The sequence below is a fragment of the Aptenodytes patagonicus genome, chromosome 6 (genome assembly GCF_965638725.1).
Source record: "Aptenodytes patagonicus chromosome 6, bAptPat1.pri.cur, whole genome shotgun sequence".
NCBI lineage: Eukaryota > Metazoa > Chordata > Aves > Sphenisciformes > Spheniscidae > Aptenodytes > Aptenodytes patagonicus.
In genome coordinates, this window is record NC_134954.1 from 39,373,117 (window position 1) to 39,392,586 (window position 19,470).

General features: G+C 37.3%; 1 protein-coding gene across 4 annotated transcripts in view; it reads right to left on the reverse strand.

The window, feature by feature from the left end:
• TFPI (tissue factor pathway inhibitor) overlaps positions 1-9,647 on the reverse strand; it is a 45,803-nt gene extending 36,156 nt beyond the window's left edge. For 3 of the 4 annotated variants that reach the window (XM_076342182.1, XM_076342180.1, XM_076342183.1), the window contains exon 1: positions 9,475-9,647. The gene's annotated coding sequence lies outside the window, so the exon portion shown is untranslated. Of the gene's footprint in view, positions 1-4,310; positions 4,331-9,474 lie in introns of those variants that run through there. The other variant, XM_076342181.1, reaches the window with a different exon arrangement.
• Positions 9,648-19,470: the final 9,823 nt, after the last annotated feature.

Below are 19,470 nucleotides of genomic sequence, written 5' to 3' on the forward strand. Positions count from 1 at the left end.
TTTTCCAATCAATCAAAGAACAGATATTCCCTCTTCATTTTTTTTCTGAGTACAGTACACACTATAATTAAACTGAAAGCAAAGTAACTGTTCCAGACTAAGGGCAATGGGCAACCTTGAAATTACTGTCACAGCTTCAGGAAGTTTTCCCTGAATTTGATCAGCTTCTGTGAAAGTGGATGAAGTTTAATGCCAAAAGATCCACAGAAATAGATCTCTTTATACACTACCTGGCAAAAATAGTCTTAGACTTCAGATGCTAGAAATAAATCACATAGGTAATAAGCAAAGCTTTTTACATATCAAAATAATACCATGTAAGAGTATAACAGAAATCCAAAATAAACCAAGAAAACATCTTAAAAAGGAGTTCCATTGACTGTATTTCTGCACAAAGTGATTAGAGGTAACAATGTTTCTTTTCAGCTTTCAGAGTCCATTCTATGATTGCCAGGAACAGACTACCTCTTACGATGCATTTGGCCTAATACCAGATTTTCTTCCATGAAAAGCTTTGTGGTACATGGCCTTGGAAGAAATTTACTTTTTTATCCAAAGGTTAGAGAAATAGTTACAGCAAATCTTTTTATTCACCCCCAATAAAAAGTCCAGTCATGCTTTAAAAGAGGAACAAAACAACTGCGTACAAGGTAACCTGAAGTTGTCTAAGATCATCTTTATGATTTGAGAGACATCCGAGTTATGATGTTTGTTGGACACTAACTAAAATTAAAATAAATCCACAACTAAGAAAAATTGTATGGGGAGAAATATTAAGTAAAAAATTTCAAACAACTGCACAAGAATAAGTACTTAGCATTGTAATATAAATAAAGTTGGTGACAGTTTGACATCATCTAGGCTGAATAAAAGCAGAAATATCATCAAATATTCAGATTTGATACTTAGATATATAGTAATAACAGATCCTAAGCTTTCACACTTTGCCTGGCTGCTGTGAGTTCATGGGAATGAAAAATTACAAAATACACTTTCAATTTTAGTTTTTGAAATGACATGGGAAAGGGTAATTTTCTAAGTACATTGTTTTCCTTAGAAGTTTTAATTTGTAATCGTTGGCACAGTTGTGACCCTTCATAAAGGAACTTGCAAATTATCCCCGACCTCAGTTGCCCATGGATTAATTCAAAGTTTGCCCCTGGGCTCTCATTTTCTATATTTGAGTTTTTCCACACACGATGGCAAAACTCTCACTAGTTCAGAAAAATTCTATTTGAATTTGCTTTTGGATCACTCAAGTTGAGGCCTTGGTTCCTTCTTCCAGGATTCTGCAGAGTATAGATTTAGATTGCAAAATCTAGTAATCCATTTTTACTTAGTCATCCAATATTCCCAAAAGCCTGTTCCCAAATAGAAGAAAAATATAGGAAACAATCAGCCAAAAATGGAAATCCTCAATAAGTTTCTATTTTTCACTTGAAGATGACTCTTTAAAAATAGAATTTAGTATAACATGAACTACCGTATATAATTGTCACTCTGTGATTATGAGGATAAATTAGTGCATTTGTACAGAGAACAAAAATCTTACCAGGGTACAGTATTTTTATTCTTCCACTCAACTCCTACGTTACCCTGAAGAACGTATCTTGTGAAAAGCTGGGCTTCCTGATGCTTGGGCAATTTCCCAAGAGGAAAAATTTAGGCTGTATAACTGCATATCTGCCTTACTGCAAAGTCTACTGACCAAACGTAATCTCCTTTAGCTTCTTGCTAACCTTCCCCCAAGGTCACACATTCCCAGAACATTGTGTCAGGTATGGGTGGAGGTGGGATGAAGGGGGTGAAGGTTTTAGTACTGAAATGCTTAAATCCTTCTGTAGCTTAATTATTTCTTATAATTCCTAAAGGAAGAGTAAGATCCAAGATCAAAGTGAACTTGGCACTGCTTTTTCATTAAAGAACCCAAACCCTGGAGAAAAGTCCAAGTTTTCTGATTTAATCTTCAGCTGCCCAGTAACAGAACTTTAAAGCTGTAAGCCTCTTATGATATTGATTTTATTTCCTTTTTTAATGCATTCTGTTTATTTTTTATTGCATTTATATGGAAAGCACAATTCAAAATACTTCATCTATGACATTTGGCTCAGTAGAATATCAAATGCACACATTTGTGAAGGACTGTCTGTCGTGGGAAAGATAGGAAATGTTTTGAGTTTAAAAGATTCATGTTAAATGGTTTGATTATTTAGGCCAAATTCTGAAAATCTCTGGGAGTAAATATAGCTCCTTACTCCAGAAGGGTTCTAATTTAGGACAGCCAAGAATCAGTCCAATATTAATACCGGCTGTTCTTGACATCAAAGTGTCATTAATGCAGTTTTCATAAATTCCTAAGACATTTCCTTAGGAACTGGCACTCTACTGCTCCCAAACTACCTACCTTTTGAATGAGACATTTTTATATCTACAACAGACAACGTCTAAGTTACTTGACAAAGGGGATCAAAGATCTGTGGGTAATAACTGACACTGATTTATTTACTGGTTTAATTAAATGTCTTCATTTGTGAAAAATGCCATTAGCTTCCCTCAAGCTGGAATATAGGTAGACAAAGCAGACCACAAGAAATCAAGGAAGTTCCCAGTAGTAGATCCTTATTACCTGGTCTTATAACCAGGCCATTTTTATCCTGACACCTAAACACAGAAATATGAGAAAGCCCTCAAGATTTTTTTTGTTAAAGACAGTCAAGTATAAAACTCGGTGTGTTCTCTGTGCAGTTTGCAGCCTCTGGAGTCAGATCTTTTATGTGTGTATATATATTTACTTAGCAGTCTCTTCAACACCAATTTCTACAGTTACCAGAATGTGTAGAAGCAAACATTTCTTCAGCATGGTATTCATCTCTAACTAGCTAACTGGAAAAGGCAAAATAAAAGCTAGCATTTCCGGTAGTAGCCAAAAAAAGCCAGCTTTAGAAAATGGCATAAAGTGACATTGTAATGACTGTAGAAGTGACTCATTCACACTGACAACCCAGGAAATGGAAGCACACAAAAAAAAAAAAAGAAAAGAAAAGAAAAGAAAAGAAGGCAAAGGATATAAGTAAATAGAGGAATGAATAGCAAGGAGATAGGACGTGCATAGTCAGAGGTTGAATTTAGCACAGCCTAAAATTAAAGAGAAAAAGGACTAATTAGACAGGATTATAGCACCTCTGATATAAAAGCAGACCTTTTTCAGTTCACTATACTTCACAGGCATTATATTTGCCCTATAATATCTTGTACTACCTACTAGGACTTGTATGACAGAGATTTAATTAGACTGTACCTGCAGCATTGTCTCCCAGCTGGCAGTCAGTGAGTTCCCTTAACAAGTGTTTTATTACATGTGCTATTTTGCAGCTGTTTGAAGCATCATGTTTTTTCATTTACTTTGGAGTAAGTATGAAGAATGAAGTAAGTATGAATTCTATCACCTCTGCTCTGATGTAAACTGAACAAAGAATGATGATACATACATAGTTTTGTAAGTCCCAGAGTCAGTGCTGGTCTCTCATTCAAACTGACTTCTGCCAGAGCAAAGCCTTGCAGTGTCACAGTAACTTAATAAAAAGGGAGGCAGTCTACTGTGGATCATCAGCACGCAAACATTACTGATTGAAAGCACGAGCTATGGAAATTCCAGCCCCCCACCCCCACCCCCCCCAACTTATCTCCCTCCTGTGCCGTGCAGTAGCAGCCCTAACAGTTTGTATCAGTCCTGAGACCAGAGACTCCATCATATTCCTCCAAGAACTTCAAAATTCCCTCTTGTTGTGAAAGAGGATTTTGCTTGGTTACCAACCTTTCATCATTTAACATAAACGTTGACTTGCTGCTGCACTATTCCAGCCTCTTAGATTACCAAGTGAAAACTGGGAAATGAAGTGAAAACTGGGGAGTGAAAATTTAGAAAAACAAACCCACTTTGGTTCTGTTTGCTTTAAGGTTGTAAATGCTGCTTTGCAAACACAACTGATAAACTAATTGAAAAAAAAACATTGATATGTTCTGAAATTGAAACAAAAAACCCCCAAAATTAATAAGCCTACCACAAGAACACCCTTCTTATTTTACGTAATTATAGACTGCTCTTGCCTTTTCACTTTCCTTTGTCAACTCCTTTCGCTCGTGCTTTAAAACTGTTTTCCATTTTCCCAACTTAGCTCCAGGACCTATTTATTCCCTTCTCCTAGTCAGCTCACACCTGGCAGCAGGTACTTTTGCCATCCTGTCTCCACTCAGCTTCTTTTGTGACACAGCTAAGGACCCTAATTTCTCCTCCATTGAGTTCTCCTCACCTGGCTCAGTCCGGGCCTCATATCCATGACATCCATCACCCAAGAGCTGGGAACTGGATATATTCTGGAAGGCAGAGAGATGGTGAGAGTATGCCTTGGCAAAAGTAGCCTGCAAGTAATTTTCCTAACTCCCTGATCATGCAGTGCAGAGCACCTGATGCAACAGTCCAAGTGAATTATAAACTCTGAAGTTCAGAGTGATTTTTAAAAACAGCTGCACTTTTCACAGGAACACTGGATTTGCCTACATCAAGTCATAGAACTACTAGTGATACCTTTATGGAGAATGACAAATGATTTTGTAGCTCCTTCTACCAGCCATAGGGAAAAAAATCCAAAATAAAACACATGGCACAGGACCCAACATTATGAGCTTCTCATAAAGGACATAATGAGAACATTATTTGAATTTCACTTTCCACGTCACAGAAGACTGATTCAAACAGAAATAAAGAAATAAACCACTTATTTATTTAGATGTGGCAACTGCATCTATCTGACATGCCACATCCCAAGCCGACGTAAATCTCTACTCCACATTTACAGCCTGTTTTCATTGTGATGTAGCTTTCAACAGAGAAAGGAAATATTCTTTTGCTCCTACCAAAATATTTTTTAAATGTGGACTAAACCAAATTACTAGTTTACAGAATTTCACAAATCTTAAAAAACAAAACACCAAACCCACCATGCTCAAACCTGTACTACTTGGACAGAAACTACCTGTTTGTAGCAAAAATATAGGTCATACAATCCTGTTTTCAAACAGAGAATGCCTTCAGCATCCTAATAATAGCTACTCTCAGAGCACAAAAGCCACTAGCAAAACAGACAAGCAGCAATATGAGTTATGGTTTTAGGAACACAGCATGGCAGTCCCAACATTAACATTATAAAGCCTCTAGCCTGTTTTTTTCTAGCAGTTTGGACTTGAAAAGTATAGTGTATGTTTTCAAATCTCAGCTGTGCTTATTGATAAATAGTCATGTATTTAGAGGTCAGTTAACTTACCGCAACCTTCTTTTCTAACGGAGAGAGTCATTTCAGTGCTGTATATTTGTTATCAACCCAGTTGTGCATAATTTCACATTGTACACTCTACAGAAACACAACTACTCGATTTCACTAAAGCGAAGCTGTCAGTTACTGAAAATATAACAGGCAGGCATAGGAGGAAACTACCTTCCACATTGATACCTTGTGTGGCTGATTTTTACCATATCTTACTATTAACATTTTGTAACCTCATCATCACACAGATTACATTTTGCACGCATATCAAAAATCAAAATACAAGTTTCCTTGCTTTCTCAAGCAAGTTTAGCTCACCCTGTCTATTTTCCCAGCTGGAGACACCACATAAATTTCTACTGCAATGGATGTACGAGCTTTGGATCATCACACAGGTGATGTACACAGTGCTGTAATTGTCATCAGTGGGAATACCCCCAGATTCAGACTGCTTCAGATTATCACCCTACAAATACTTAAAACCAACATGAAATAACACTGCCATAGAAAAGAAAAGGTCACATCCCCTTCATCTCCCTCCATAGTACAGATCGTGTACTTCTGGTGGCAGTGCCAGCTTCTGTGGACATAGAGCATTCATCAGATGCATCTCAGAGCACAGAAAACTTTAGCCTCATCTTTCTACACTACCTTTTCTCTGACTGATGAAAGCATAAATCATTGTCCAGGACCTCATTATGTTAAAGATTGTATGAATATAGAGGAAAAAGATTGCTTCTCAGCCAAAGTAGAAAGTGTTTGCAGAAAATGCTAATGCACTTCCGCAGACCTTTCTGTGATGTTCATAAAAACTGTGCCAGCTAAGTATTTCCTTCATATAATACTTGTCTTTCTAATTCACTTGCTGCAATTGCTCTTTTCAATAGAATTGTTTTAAAATCAGTTCTTTTGGAATGCTCTATTTTCTGGAAGAAGGTTGAACTTTCTTGTGTCCAAATCATATCCTGGGTCAACATGTTCAAATGCCTAGTTTTATTTTTTCACTAAACAGTAAATCAAATTAACCAGTTAACTTCAGAGGTATACTCAGTTATGAACGGCACATGTCAGGGAAGATGGCAACAATACTACAGATGGAAAATGAACAGCTGTATTAACAGCAACAGGATGTAATTAAGGAAACCGAACAGAGGAGTTACAAGAGAAAATTAAAAGGACTAAAAATAAGTCTATTTTGCTGTGAAACAACTATGAGAGGAAAGGAGTTATACAATTCCCCATATGGTTTTGCTTCATTCTGTCCCCAGGGGCACTCTGTCCCTATTGTAAAGTAAAAACAGTTTCATAAGAGAAACACACAGAAGTAGGTAATTTGTCCCTGCTTTTTAAGACAGCTCTCCCTGGTTTCAGTGTGAAGAACAGCTTTAGATATCAAGATCCCATCTTCAAAACATCTATCCAGTTCTGGTTTCTTTAGGAACTGTTAGCTTCTCCCAGTTCTTAGAGAGAAAATATGACTGTTCAGAATGTAGCCCAAACAAGGAGCAACAGAAAGTACTGAAATTAGACAGATTTTAAACAGTTTGCTCCAAAATTGTGAGATATGAGAGTCACGTAATTCTTGAGGCTCCTAAGCTCTACTGATGTTCTGTTTTTTTATTTTAAAATTTCTTTTCTTGTTCCTGTACACACGCTCTGACTCTCTCTGGCAGACATACTCAGAAGATACTGAATGCACACAAACAAAATCATGATATTTACAAAGCACTTCAAGCAGCTACCACTTTATTTTAAAATGTAGAAGAGAGTTATTGCCAGAATCACCTTTTTAAAGTAAATGTAGGTGCTAAAGCAGCTTCCCAGAATGTGAAAGACAGTGTCAATGTCTCTTTTTTTTCCTAGAGGAGATTTAATATTCATGTTTCCAGAAACTATTCTAATCCCATTGATATATCGGTGAGAGCAATCTGTGTTCTCTGCCCTAAAAGTCATTCAAGATCCACAGGGTCACACAAATAGCATAAAGGATATCAGTGCCCTTGTACTGGAGAACAGACAATCTGAATGCTAGTGTCTGCTCCTGTTTATGCACTTAACTTGGAAGGGTTATTGGAGAAACATATAAACAGTCCTTGAAGCTAGATCTGGAATCCAGTAACTCTCCTTCTCTGACTGTGGGTCTGGCCTAGCTAGGGGTGAGATTTCAAACTCATTAAAGGCTCTGGACATGTCCTCTGAAAGCCTATTACTAGGAAGCTTGTTCTTTTACACCTTTGCTTTGTTTCCTAGACACACTGTATCTTGGGCCACTTTTCCCCAATCTCTCAGAATTTCCTCTCTGACAGAAACTCTGCCTCCTTTTTGTACACTCTCCCTCATTGCCCTTTAGATCTGACACTAAATCCTAAAATAGTTAACAACAATTTATAAGTTTTTACCATTAGACTTTCAAAACTAACTCTCTGATGAGATTAAGGATAGATAAATTCAATGCCATTGATTGTTCTACCTGCCCTGAGTCAAGAAGATCATAAAACTTCAGTTTCCAGTTATTCTGTATTTGGAATATTAGCTAGGTGAGTTTTCCTTAGCAATATTAGTAAATGCAGGCACTGCACTAAAAGGCTAAATGCACTTTAAAGGTCATATAACTACACCAGACAGTTGAAATGCATTAAATCTCCAGATTGCAAACTATGCAATGCACAACGTAAGGCTAAACATAAAGATTGCTGAAAGTCAATTTAAAGCACGCTTGGAGATTCTCCAGCATAGAAGTTATAAAAATTTTAAAGACATGTATTTATCAACCAATTGCCCACATGGCTAGTTTCTAATGAACTCTTTCATGTGGGACATAATTTGACAGGAGAAAAGGCCAGAGAAGAATGTGTTTTAATCATCTTTACCTCCTCAATATTGCTCTAATTGTGGGCATTACATACAAAGTAAACTTGATTACCATTCTCAAATTCAGCTTAAACAATAATCCAAATTAATTTACTGTGGATATAGATACTTGCTGCCTTCACAGACAATCACAAACTCCCTCCTAGTAGAATTAAAGAATGAGCAGAAGATTACAAAGGGAAAAGGCTGACAATTTTTCCCAAGTAGGTGCCTAGCAATTCCTACAGCATGCCTTTGCTGTTCATATCTATACTGACAGCTGGACTTCCTGTCTTTGCGTCTGTCCATAAGGCATTCAGGAAGGAAGGTTTATATCTTTACATGTCTTCCATGAAGTACTTTGATGACTAATTTCTAGAGTACTGAGTCACATTGACCTTTCACAGACTCCCCCCATCCAAAATGTTAGTTCTCCCTACTCCACTTTTTTATTGTTACATGCCTTTTCCTCATTTAAATTGTATTTAGATTTTCTAAAACATAGTTATTTAAATTTTAGCTAACTTTTTTTTTTTTTTTTAAAGTACAGGCTAGTATCATTGTTTTTCATTACACAGCTACTGAAAATTAAGTTTATGTCAATTCTTCTAAGTAAACTATTACAAAAATCACCAATAATATTTTGGGGTTTTGGGGGTGGCGGGGTGGTGTTTGTTACATTGCCACCACTGTAAGCCTCATTCACTACCCTCCTCATAGTTCAAGTGTTTTTAGTTTCTTGAGAATTTCAATATACACTGTGAGTGAAATTGGCTTATAGTAGCATTAGCTTAATTTGTTTCTCCTAAAATGTTCTCATACCTCTCAAAATATTAATTGCTTCAAATGTTACATGCCTTGGAAGGATTTGAAATAGTCTGGCAGACCACTCTGTCTGAATCAAGCCTCCTTGGAGCTACTGTAGCAGAGAAATTGTTTTAAAAAACAAGAGCTTTTTTCCAAACTCCAGCTATTGATCAAAATTAACATATTCACCTTTAGGATGGTTTTCTTTCAAAGAACTATCTCGGAGCTCAAAATACCTTAGTCTGACATTCTGACACAAAGGACGAGTTGTATTAGTAATCATAACAGTATATTCATTGTCCTACTGTTTCAAATTTACAGAGGAAAAAAGTCTCCCTTTTCGCAGCACTCATTGCTGGACTTTGAATGTAAACATCTGACTACTGCATCTACCACATTCTAAAGAAAACATAACAGTAGATACTCCTTTCTGCCAGCTAAAGAAAAAAAAAAAGCGCTCTCTTGTAAAACTGAAAGTCTGTTACAAAGTACTCACCAAACTCCTAGCAACAGTCCTTGGAGAAAGAAAGAATTCCTGAATCAGTGCTGGATATGATCCTCCCCTACTAACTCACGTTGAAGGGGTGTGGTGTAAAGCTACAAAGGCAGGATTGCAACCTGATCTTCCTAGAGCAGGCTCCTGCCTGTGGATTAATCAGCTACTCCTTCTTGCTTTTTGTAGAGCACATGGGTTCACTCTGGGTAGAAGTCAGAGATCTGCAGCAGCGGCAGGGACGCTTCCTGTTTAAAGTTTTCAGATCTGCCTGCAGTTTAGAGCAACTGTTTTCTAAACAGCACTCGCTAAAATGAAATGCACTTTTAAAGATGATAGACAGTCTGTAGGATACTCTATTCATTGTACCTTGCAGGCTTTGATATGGCTCATGAGGATGCCATACTCGCTGCCTATTTAAGAGAGATATGTTGTAGTTTACTGTTGGTTTTTGTTTGACTGTTCGTTTTTAAATAAAGCCATGGTCTTCACTCTAGATCCGGGCTACATTCATCACGGTATCTGGAGCTGTACTACAAAGGCTGTTCTGCCTTCAGCTAGAACATGCCATCTATTTACAAATCATGCTAGTATGTGCTAAAACTAAAGTTAAGCATCATTAAGAGTACCATGGGTGAAGACAGAGACGGGGACTCTAGTTGTAAGACTGAGACCTTGTAACTTGTGGATGTAGAGACAGACGACCAGAATCCTAGTCCTGGATTAATGAATTAAACAGCAACTGAGACAGAAGTAAGAGCTGAAGAACAGTAACTTACATGGTTAGTAGCTGTAACTAATTGCAATTATTTCAGGGCAAAGACAAACAGGTGAGTTAAATCACTTTCATTGAAGATTTGTATTCATCTGTTCATCACCATCCTGAAACAGACTGGAAGTTTTTGATAGTCAGATAACAGATTAGCTATCTCTGACACAAGCAGAAGTGCTCCTGGCAGCTTCTTAGCTCTCCTGCCTGTTGCTCCTGACTGTAAGAATGTCTGTAATCCTTTTGAGGGCAAAGTCAGTAGTCAGCTGAGTCTACTGACTATTAACTGGGTCAATAATCAAATGGATTAACTGTCCTGAAATGGACTAGAAGCACTCACAAAGTAAAGGGGCGGTTTAAGTGCTGGTGGTGGGAGTCTACCATGCAGTTACTAATTACCAACTCCTAGCTCAGATAAAGCAAGAAGCAACCCAGCTCAGGAGAAGTTGCTTAAATGGAAATGGTCAGTCTGTCATTTGTGTGACACCGAGCCACTGAAAAACATATTTTGGTGGCCCATGTATTAAGAATTGGTGTCTGGCAGTGCTATCCATAAATCTCTTTAAAGGTCACAAGTAAGACAGCCCAAAACAGATGTACTAAAATGACATCATGATTTAAAGAAATCTCAGTTTGTACATTTATAATAGAAACAAAACCAACTAGATTTCCAAAAAATGAAATACTTCTTCGTTTGGCTTTTCTTAAAATGCATCTATGTGGATGAACAGATATAGTTTCAAATTTGCTCCACTCTACCAGGCATTTACAGAGGAGCTGCTTTATATTTAGTCATACCGGATGCTGAATGGTCTGAATTTACCAGTCCATGAAAACATATTCCTAATCTAGGGACTTGACCTGGTCAAAACTTCAAGTGGGCTTTTTTGGTTTTAATAAGAAATATATATTTTTTAAAAGTGAACATTCAAAAAAGAATAAAAAGTTTCTGTCATAATGTGTCAGCATCGTTCTTTCTTTTCCCGCAAAATCCCACTCAAGTCACTCAGATTTGATGTACAAAATAATAAAGTAATTCTGAAAGAAATAGTCCACACAGACATGAAAAACAAGAAAATGCTACAGTCTTAAAACACATTTTGTCTTCTTTTGGTCAAATAAGTTGAGAATCACATATAAAGAAAAGTATTTTGGGGGACATAGAATGAAACCCCTTATTTTGATTAAAAGTTAGATTAAGAAATGTTTGGTAAGTAATAAAACAGGATAAGAGTAAAAATACCAACATGTGTATGAAGAGCACATGCCCAAAAGAAAAATTCAAAGGAAACAGTATTTCATTTTAAGATTAATATTTTTGCTTTCTATCCTGTTAATGTCTCTCCAGTTCCCACGTGCAGTCCTCCTAACTTAGTTGTCAGGAGGGTCTCTGGACTCCTTTGCATTGTAACCATAACATAAAAAGCTTCAGCTGAAACTGGAATCAGATTTTGAAGATGGAAATAAAACTGTTTTGAACCTTTAGTGGGATCAAAGAATTCCATTCAGCTATGACCTGTCCTAGACAATCACACTAACCCCTGGCTTGTCCTGAAACCTGCTGATAGCTTAAGACCGTTGTCAATAGGTCCACAGTGGAAAAAGTCCCTACAATTCTAAAAAACATTTTTTGTTTCTTTTTAGACGTAGCTTTCGAGATCAGCGAGATGAAATCTGAGAGCTCTAAAACTAGTCACTGAAAAGCACTTTTCTAAGGTCCTATGGGAGTCTAGAAATCTCTCAAAAAGTAAAACTTGCAAATCACAGAACTCACCAACCTAGCTTCTCCTTAAGATATCACGTAACTGTAGTTACTTTTATTAAGCTTTGTTGCTGTTCTGAAGAACCCAAGAATCCTTACTTAGGGAATTTCTATGACATTATCATTATGTTCTCTCTTCATGTTTATTTACAGCATGTGCTACATGAATCAATTGCCAATACAAAGATTACATTTTGGAAGATCACCATTTCCCATGACTTCTGAGGTCAACCCACAGAGTCAAGCTCTGGCCAGTTATGCAATAGTAGGAACTGTACACGTTATTGAATCAGTGTGAGAAAAGACCATTTACAGTACATACATCAGCAGGCTAGCTACCAAATTCTGCTTGTTTTTCACAGATTACACTGGCATGCAGCAGGGCCAGTACAAGCCTAATATTCCAGCCTCCTTTACAGGCTGCTTTCTGCTGGCCTATTTTGAAATTACTTGGGTTTGACAGTCAAAGGAAAGTCCAGAGAGCATTTATATGATTTTTCTATAGCCAGGATAGCTTTACTGAGGGATTACAACCCCAGAACATCACAGATTGGAGAGGGGCAGAGGAGGCCCAGCAGGAATGTCTGAAGGATAGTAAACAAGACCGGCGCTACTGAATGTATTCCAGATCATTCATATCACTGAGAACTTCCATAAAGAAATTTGACGTGAGCACAGTTTATACTGCATTTCGATAAAAACAAAAATTTGACTTACAGCTCCATTTTTCATGACCTCCATGCCTCACTGTGTATCAGTAAACAGATATATGCAACAGTACAGGTAGAGTAAACTAAGAGATGCCGTAAAAAAATGCCTTGTACAAATTCTTGGAATACTCAAAGGTAGTTTGGCTCTGGAGAGTTCAAAGCTGAGATGATTAGATTTTAGCCTTCTGACAGTGCATAGAATTGCTACCCACAAATTGGGAGATCAGGGAATGAAAAAAAAAAATGGAGGAAGCTTTATGTGAGAGGTCAGCGTCGTTACAAACCTGATGAATGAACAGACGCTGCTTGAAAAGGCACACTGGCTACCATCTGAATACAGGAAAAATCCTTCGGCTCCAGGGTCTCAACTGGTAGCTCTCACTATTGACCTCTTTCTGGTGACAGCTCCATTTTTTCCAACAGCAAAAACAGGAGAGAATGTGCTATCTATCCAGAACACCCCCTAGCTTAGAGCTCTGTCTTGACTACTGGTCTGCCGAAGGTAGGCAAGGCCAACAATCCTAATGGTAAAAGTCTTAGGCTTTGAAAAATGCTTACAACCCACAACCAGTGACTTCAGGTCAGATACTCCACCCTCCTCCCTCCATCATCTGCCATGGTACTACCACAGCCTACGTTTCCACCGCAGTGTGGCAAGCTATTACTGGTTTTACACTGGGAGTATTGTTAGTGACAGCAAGACATCATGAAAATGGAAGACAAGGGCTAATAACTAACCAAATAGCTTCAGAGGACTGGGGCAGCGTCACTGTCTTCTGGAATCTGTCATCAGTTTGGGTTGGTGGTCATGCCAAGACTGAAAGGGATGGAGGGAAAGACTTCATTTGAAGTGAACTTCAAATTCAAATTCTCCTATACTGTGCATCTTTATTTGTACAAAGTGGATGGGGTTTAGCAGAATATGTTATACTTAACCACAGTGCTAAATACATGGTGTTCAGAAATGAAAATGTCCAATCTTGTTATTGTTTTACTGTACCAGAACAGAGAAAAAGCAGCACAAAACTATATGAAAAGTTTTGTGTATGCATATATAAAATATATATATATTTTTTTGAGTTCTATCATCCCTGAAGCAAGATTTACTACGTAACACAGTTGGAAAAACACAAAACCATTTGCTTACACAAGCTGTTCTTCAGGTCATGACACAAATGCCTCTCTCAGCGAGGGTGTGACATTGCTTGGTCTTTAACAACATAGATGTTTGTGATGTTTTGTTGCCCCCTAGTGATGCCACTTCATTTTTCCACTGCTTAGTTCTTTAAAAATTTTCACGGAGGCAAGAGCTTCCTGTCTCCCACCTTCAACAAACTACATCATAACTTAATACTTCTACTTGGTACTTGAATTGGATGAAAAAGTATGGGTATTCCGAATCCTCATAAGGAACTAGATAGCAAGCTTACGGGAAAAATACCACTAGCATTGTTGGCTTGCCCCAGTGAGTTTAAATTCAGAGCTAAGATGTAGCGGTCGCTGTCAGCATACAGGTTAAAACCTCCCAAGGGCCTTTTCCTCAGCGCAGACGCTAATCATCTTACACAGTGCAAGGTTGTTGCTCTTGCAGAATTTCTGAAAGCACTGAAAGTTGCTGTTTCCCATGTGTACATGCCGCAGCAAACACTTACATGAGGGGACAGTCAGCTACCTATCACAGACTCCACACCTGCACTATTAGTAGTCAGTTTTGTAGTTAAAAGTGTTACATTATTTTAAGATTAGCTGATCTTTTTGAGGCCACTGAAGTATATGCCTACATTTCCAGCTGAGGTCACCTACATGTTGATGGCATACAACTTCAAAACCCCAACCAGGTTCTAGAAGAGGAACTTAAGATAAGTTCCTTTTAATAAGAGTTTTGCAAATGGCTCTATTACTGTTTTATATTATATCTGTTGTATTATTTTTATTGTGCTCTTTATAGCATTTAATATTTAAAAACCACCTAAAAAAACATGAAAGGAAGTGAAAGTGAAGGATCTTCTTCAGTGAAAGGAAGATCAGAACCCAGCAGCTGGCCCTTGAAAACCTGTCTCTATAACACATTCCTCTTTTCCCCCTTACTGTTCTTCTTTCCTGCAACTTCCTGTTCTTATATAAAAACCATGGCTATTTCAAGTGTTTTCGAAAGACTGAAATTAGAATGAACAAAGAGGGTGACTTGTTGCTGATAGCAGAATATTGAGATAGTACAATAAGGAAACTCTAAAAACACAGGCTTTGTTTCTGTCCTCACTTCAAAGGTAGAAGGCACAATATTACTGAAGTTGACTGATGGAAATGTAGGAACTATTTTAAAGGGAAGAGAATCTACAAGTTTCTCAGGCTTTACATCCAAATTTATTTTATCACAGATGTCTTAGGGTTTTCTGCTTTGAAAGTCAAACATTTAGCAAGGCTAACAAGGGTAAGTTGGATAAGTGGATTATCCTAATTTGTTTTGGTATTTTTAGGGGTGAGAACAGGAAAAGAAGCAGTGATGGATGAGAGGAAACTGATTATCAGATCAATTTCTTACTGGTTGAAAAGTATCCCCAGCTGAACTACCAAATCTGTTAGAGAAGAAGCAAAAAATACATTCAGCATCTGCCTTTCTGATTTCCAAGCCCAGTTGTCTTATGTTGAGCAACTGGTTCTCTTAAAATTAAACTTCCGTTTTGCCCAGAAAAACTACACTGCTTCTGCAGTCAGCTGATGCCGCTGTGCTTGCTCCTGGGCAAAGTTTGTATTCTTATCCTTCCATCAAATCCAGGACTAAAAAAAAGTCCTTCTTTTGTTTTAAAAATTATGCTTTTCTTTAAGCTGAACACTGTTTATCTTCTTCCATCCTACAGAAACCCAGTATTGGCATACTAACAGAATATAACATTACTTTGTATATACCAGATTAAGGGGGTTTAAATACATGGTATTTTTACTAATCTGAAAACTTCTTAAAACAAGCAGGAAGAAGCAATGGAGCTATGACTAACTGTGACTATTTTTGTTCTTTTCCTGGTATCACTGGTCAAACCAATGCCTCTTGCCGAAGGACAGATGTGACAAACTTTCACATTTCTTGTTTTAAGCTGAGTAGTTGTTTCCTTTCCAACTCTTTTAAAAGTATTACTGATATAAAGCTGCTTTTCAAGAAAAAAAAAATCAACTTTGAAACAAAAAGGCAATATTGAAACAAAAAGCTTTCCCCTGGATAACTTGAGCTGAATCAGAGCTTTTGTTCAACTAGTACTTCATTAGAATCCATTTTATGATAAACTACCTATACTTATGGAATGAACTGCCTCGTGAGTGTTGGTCCCTCAATCTATTTAGTGAGCTGGGTCTGCTTGTGGACCACACTTCTGAGGAATGCAGTATGTGTCCCATTGTTTTGAGCTGAAAGGTGTATCACGGTAAATTTACTTCCACACTACTCTGTGAAATGACCATATATATCCTTTTAATACATTTTTTTCAATTTTCCCATTCTTGTCGTCTATACCACTCTAAAAAAAAATTGAGAGTAAGCCTGATGTTTTATTCCACCTCCCAGTAATTTGAGGCAGAGGCCTAGAGCAAGTATTGCATCTAGAGCAAGCAAACACATCATGATTTCCATTTCATGAACTTGTAAGCTCATTCTTAAAACTGTGCTTTTAGTTTTTAGTCAGTTTTTCTGTGCATTTCTTTTTGCTTACAAGCTTACATAACTCATATACTTATTTCTTCATTCATTAATTTAACAGTAAAAAAAATAGGCAACTTGGAGCATGTTTTGAAGTTGAACTCCTAAATAATTAGTTCCTTTTTGAAAAGTGCAGAGATAAGCTACTTCTGTAGTATGATTACAATAATAAGAAAGTACAAAACATATCATGTAACATTCTGAATGATGTGGAGATTTCAAGAATCAGTTCCAATTAAAAACCTTTTGGACAACTGAGGAAGTAGGGGATCAGGTCAGTACCAGATGTCACTCAATTTTAGAGCCAGAAGCTATATGAGGTTTGAATTTCATTATAACTCACACTGACTTCAACCAAGATACAGAATAAGGGACTTCTCATGTAAAAGGGTAGTAAGCATTTTGTTACCTTCCCTACACAAGGAAGGTTCCTTAATTCTTTTTGGTCTTTTTATTTCATTAATTTGATAAAAATGGAAAGAACTTTCCATCATACAGCTATATTTAGATCTGAGGTAGATCATATCTGAAGCAAAATATAATAGAAGTACTACCTACTGAATTTTGTTGCTATTGTTTAATAATAAAAAAGGGTATGAAATGCTGCACAGTCTTGTTAAACAAATTGCCTCACTGGACAAAGCATTGTTTTGAAATAATTTATTCCCCACTTATCTTAGCAGATGTCTAGTTCTCAAACAGACATTGGTTAATTCAACATTTATATAATTTTTCTAGATTAGCTATTTATCATGTTTTGCATTCTCATTCAGTGTCTGTTTAACCTCTCAATGAGTCCTGTGCTTCACTAAGGATCTTAGTAAAAAAGCCTCCCTTACCATCCATGTCCTTCAACATTCATCCCAAATGTAGACCGAGTCTAGAACTAACTGGCTTAGTCACTGGATGTCACTGTTGCAGCACTAAGCTCAGGTATTTTATCTGGAAACAGGAGGCAAGCATACTTGTATGTATTTTATTCTTTCGTTATTATTAAAGGGTTGCATTCCTGCTCAGGTTGAAGTCAGTGTGAGTTTTATTATAGGTTGAGTACTTAGAAGTGTTCAGGCCTGAGGATAATTTATGTTTTCAGGGGAAACTATACTACCAGTGGCTTTTCATTTAATTTTTAAAACCCGTGTTTCTATTTTAATTTAAAAATATGCCCTTTCTTAGTTCTTCATTTCTGCTGCTCTGAGAAGAGTTTTATTTCTGAATATATTTTTATATATACACAGTGTACATAATTCTGGTACTACATATATACACACAAATATATACACACATATATATACACACCAGTACCAGAATCATATACATATTTATGTATATGTATGTACATACGATATCAACATAAGATTTCTAGAAACATTCCAAAATAATTTTCGTGGTAGGTTCATATAAGCAATAAGTTTAAAGGATTAATTACTGCAAAAATAAAACACCTACCCTTTGCCTTAACAAGCCTGAGGGAAAGCTGAACAGTAAGAGAAACACCAATCTACATGTTCATAATTTTGAAAATTGAGTAACTTAAGCATGTGCATAAGTAGCTTACGAAGTCAGAGTCTTATTTCTTACAGGGGCTTTTCCAAAACCCCTTCAAATGTATTATGTCAGCACCAAAGTTATCAACTACAAATATACTATCACAGTATTATTTAACTGTTTCCAACTCTCATTTAAATGAAACAAAATGAAACTAAATGGAACCTGGTTTTAGATAGACAACCACAAAACAAACAGAATTCCTATTTATTGGACTTTCTACTGATTTCTCAGAAAGTTGTGAGCATGCCTGTAGTTCCTTTGTCTTGACAAATGATGAACAGAAGTGAAAGTTATTTTCTCTATGGTGAATTTGACTGGAAGACACTAGTTATAGATGGTCCTGTGAACAGAACCCAGGTCACCTTCTGTGCCATTTTGTTTTTTTCATATGCCAACATCTCACAGGTTGAATCCTCCTCTATGGTATGGTTGGGGAATAAATAAAGAGGGTACAGGAGATGCTCAAACCATGACATAAGGAACAACAACAGGAGTTTCACAATATGCTTTCAGAAAAGTATTTTGAGGGTATGAGTAAATGAAGGAGATGGCAACTGAGGACATCATTACCATCCGCTGCCAGTTCTGCTGAGCAGCTAGTAATGAAGCATTTACCAGCAGACGTGCCAAAGCTGTATCCACTCCTCAGCCCCTGCTGCTGCAGTGTCGGACCTGCTTCCTTCTGTTCACCCCACCTCAACACTGTGCTGTACCCTCTTGCCAAGAGTGGCTCTCAGCATCCTTGTCCCAGTTGTCATTTCTGTTCTATCACCTGCCGATTCCTAATGTCTAAACCAGACACAGAAAGGCAATCCAAGCACATAAGCAGGAAACCTGTTTCCCAACGCTACTGGGCTGCTAAAAAAGAAAACAAAGCATTACCAACACTACTGTGATAAAGACCTGCACTCCCTGGGGCTGGCTGCTTCCTCACCAACTCACTGGCTTGCAGCCTGCCAGGTGTTTATTTGGAGAGGAAAAGGCTTCTCTGGGAGATACAGAGAGGGCAAAAGTTGTTTGGGAAATACTGCATAAGCTTTGGCTGTCTTCAGGTGCTATCTAGTATCTGAGACGACATCTCTAAGCTCAACAAGCTCTTAAAGTGTTCTCATGAGAAGTCATTAGATAACTAAAACCAGCCAATTGTTCCTGTGTGACAGTTATTGCAGTGCACGTGCTTACCAGAGAATGAAGGACAATTTTTTACACAGTATTCATAACTCCTAGAAGGCACAGAACAATTGTCTGCCCTTTGCCATGTTCCTGCTCTCCAAGAAGCTGAGGACAATTCATGTTTCTTTCCCAGATGACAGAACATTAATCTGTCTTCAGCAAGGCTCATTCTGCCTTCCAGTATTATTACTATTTTTTCCAGTAATAGAGAATAAGTAATAAATAATAAGCAGATTAGACACAGGTAGGAAGTCTAAATATCAGGCTGTACTTCAAGAAAGGGGAAAGTACTGGATTCAAACTGCAAAAACCAAAGCATGTTCAACGTCCAGTATCATACTGTTTC